The following is a 3436-nucleotide window of genomic DNA, read 5'->3' as shown; positions in this document are numbered from 1 at the left end:
GAGGGATCGGGCTAAGGGTAGGCTAAGAAAGTTTGCATAACAATTAGATAATCAAGCACATTAAACAAGAGGAGTAGATAAGAGGGAGCGATAAGATGAAATGGTAAATCCCCAAAAAGTCCATTCATCCATAGCCTTTTTCGTCAATTAAATCAAACCATTGCTTGTTTATTTTCTGTCTTTGCATCCACAAAAATTAATTCTTTCTTTACAAGTCTTACGATTTTAATTCACACGAACGATAAGGCCTTTCGAGTCTCTTGGGAAGAACGATATCGGGCTTTACCGATTATATTACTTGCACGATCTGGTACACTTGCCAGTGAGTCAACAATTTGCAGCTACTGATGGGTGCTAAAAAGATTTTGGGTCAGGCTCGTGACATTAAGTCAAACAGTTTTAATAGCTTACTGGTTTAATGTTTAGTCGGTTTTGTTTTTCTGATATACTGTTATCACATACACGTTGTATATAAAAATGTTGCGTTATGTTTTAGTTGAATAATACAAACTCTATATTCTTCATTCTCTTCTCATTTTTCTCCAACATAATTGGTATCCAGACTTGTTTACACCCTGACAAGTGTACCAAATCATATCAAGTAATAAATAGATGGTAAGTCCAAATCGTTTCCCAAAGGACTCAATGGCCTAGACATTCATGTGAATTGATTGCATTAGACTTAATAGAAAAATAATTTGTAATTGTGTTGATGCAAAACGAAATTTAAACATGCAAATGCAACGCTTGATCAATTGGGAAATAAAGATATGAATGAATGGAGTTGTTGGGGTTTAAAATTTCATCCTTATCCACTCTCTTATATCTATTATTCTTATTAAATTCGCTTTATTATCAATGTTCATGCAACTATCTAAATTACTCGAAACCCGATCCCTTGGCGAAAAGAGCCTATTACCATAATTACTAGTTTACTATCCTTAGTCTCCCTAGTCATTACTGATGAGTCGTTATTTCTTGAACTATATTTAGTTTGTTGCACTTAAATAAACCAGGGAATTGTGTTTAATTGTCTGTTATTTCCCCGTTTTCTGAATTCTGCTTAATTTGGTCAGAAATTCGTAATTGTGCTAATTTGGATTTTCTGAGCTCATTAAGTGCATTTCTGGTTGCAAGGAAGTTGTGGAAACATCATATGAAACATTGGGACATGACGTGACACACTCAAAGGCTCAACATTCATTCATTTAGATTTTAATTAAAGTTGTAATTTCGTTTTCTAGAAGTCCTTAATTAGAATTAGGTGTTTTGGACCCTTTTGGGGGCAATTTTGTAAATAAACCCATGTGTAGGACATGTGCCTTTTAGGTTTGGGTTTTAATTCATTGTGGACCCCATTTTTTAGGGGGGCTCTCGGTTTTTAGAGGAGAATACCGAGCCACACATTGCAACTCTTTATACTCTTGGTTTTAAAACTTTTCTCTCTTAGGGTTTCATGTATGAACATGCCTTAAGGGAGCTTGCTTGGTGTTTTCGGTTTGGAGCCATTTCAGTGAACAAGATGCAGATTTTCTTTGTCTCTTAATTCACTCTTGGTTATCTTAGCTCATTGATGGTGAAAAATAATTCATTTCTTCTTCCATTTGCTTGTTCTTGGTGCTAGAAGCTTGAGCTTTCGAGCTTGTCTTTGCATTTCCATGGTGGATGTTGGGTTTGAGTAACTTTATATTTCGTTTTTCCTCTCCTTTGCTGATGTTCCTCATGGTTTTCTTTGCATTTTATTTGGTTGGATGATAAAAATGGAGTTGTATGTGAGTTTTGGGTTAAGTAGAGCTTAACTTGATGTTGGGTGTTGTGGTTTGGGCTCTTTCTTCTTCATTTTCGGTTTTGATGTTTGAAGCAAGGATGGGACCAGATTTGGGGTTGTTATTGTGGCTGGAAAGAGCTGGAATTGATAGCTTGGTTTTCATTTTCGTTTTTGCAAAGAAACTTGAAGAAATGGTAGTGTTGAAGTTGGTTGATGAGTAGAAGTTTGGGTTTATTGTTCTTGTGTTCATTTGCAACTTGAACCTTGGTTTCTTGAAGTCATTCTCGGTTTTGGAAGGTAGAGGAAAGCATTTTGATGCATAATTCTTGAAAGAAAACCGTTTGGTGTTTGTAGGAGAGAAGAAATTGCTTCATTTAATTTTTACCACTTTTGGACCAACACAAAAGATGCTTGTTTTGACCCAAGGAATGTTTCCACTTTGAGATTTGGCCTTTGCTTGTTTCTGCCGTGAATTGCAATGAGGAATGGAGGATTTTGGAGTTTGTTTTCATTTGTTTTAGCTTACTTGGCACATTGGTAGGAGCACCCATGGTATCTTCCATTTTCACATTGGTCTTTGAAGCATTCTTTGGCATTTCCACTTGGTGGTTCACGTAAATTGTGTGATTTGGTGTGTTAAATCATTTCTTTGCTACATGGGAAGAGTGAAAGGAAGGTTTTAGTGAGTTTGGAATGCACATGTTTAATTTCTTGGAGAATGGTGCACATGGGAGAAGAAGTCAACACATTTGGTGGCTTAGTGAAGCAAGAAAGTCAAGTTTGGATATGGTGCAAGTGAGGTCACGACCATAGAGGTTTACTTGGCCATTTGGACTTTTAAATTCATTTGTTAATTGCCATTATGTCAAATAATTTGTTAGGATTAAATTAGGCTTGTTGGTTTCCTTGGTTTTTAATTAATTTAGTTGCTAGGTTGAGTTTAATGTGTTTGAATTAGTGTGAAGTTTAATTAATTTTAACTGTGTTTGTTAATTTGTTTGCAAGAGTATTTGATGTTTGAATGTTGTCTAAGGTTTTTAATAGTGTTAGTTTAATTACCATGCTACCTTAAATTAGTTTGTTTGCGTCTGTGTCTTTATTCAGTTCTTTAATTTTTTGCAAAACCTTTTCAAACCCCCCTCCCCTTCGTGTTAGACTCGATTCTCGAACCGCAAAATTGGTCTTTGGGAGACGACCTAGGGGTCATTCCCTAGCTATACTGCATTTCTTATATGCAATCAAATTTGTATGGGCCGTGACACCCACCAAATTTTGGCGCCGTTGCCGGGGAATGAACGGTTCGGTTTTGAGTCTTGTGTCTGTGTTATGTGACTTGTGTTCTGTTGTGTTTGTGATTGTGTCGTTTTGTTATCTTGTGTTGTTTTCTGTGGTTTGAAATTTTTGTACTATTGTTTCATGATTACAAGGTGTTGTGATTTAGTGCATGACTAGAGGGAATCCTGGATTCTGTTACCAATAAGGGAGTATTGGTAAAACCTGAAGACAAGTTTTGATGATGCTGCAAATTGTAATTTTTGATTGTAATAGGAGAATACTTAAAAAGCAACTTGTAGATTTTGAATGTAGTAGGAAAATGATAAACATTGTAATTTCTACTTGTATAATCGATTATGATTAAGGTATAATCGAATATCAGATACTTTTGAA

The sequence above is a fragment of the Vigna radiata genome, unplaced genomic scaffold (assembly GCF_000741045.1).
Source record: "Vigna radiata var. radiata cultivar VC1973A unplaced genomic scaffold, Vradiata_ver6 scaffold_279, whole genome shotgun sequence".
Lineage (NCBI taxonomy): Eukaryota > Viridiplantae > Streptophyta > Magnoliopsida > Fabales > Fabaceae > Vigna > Vigna radiata.
The sequence above is the reverse complement of the archived record's forward strand: the minus strand, read 5'-3'. Positions refer to the sequence as shown.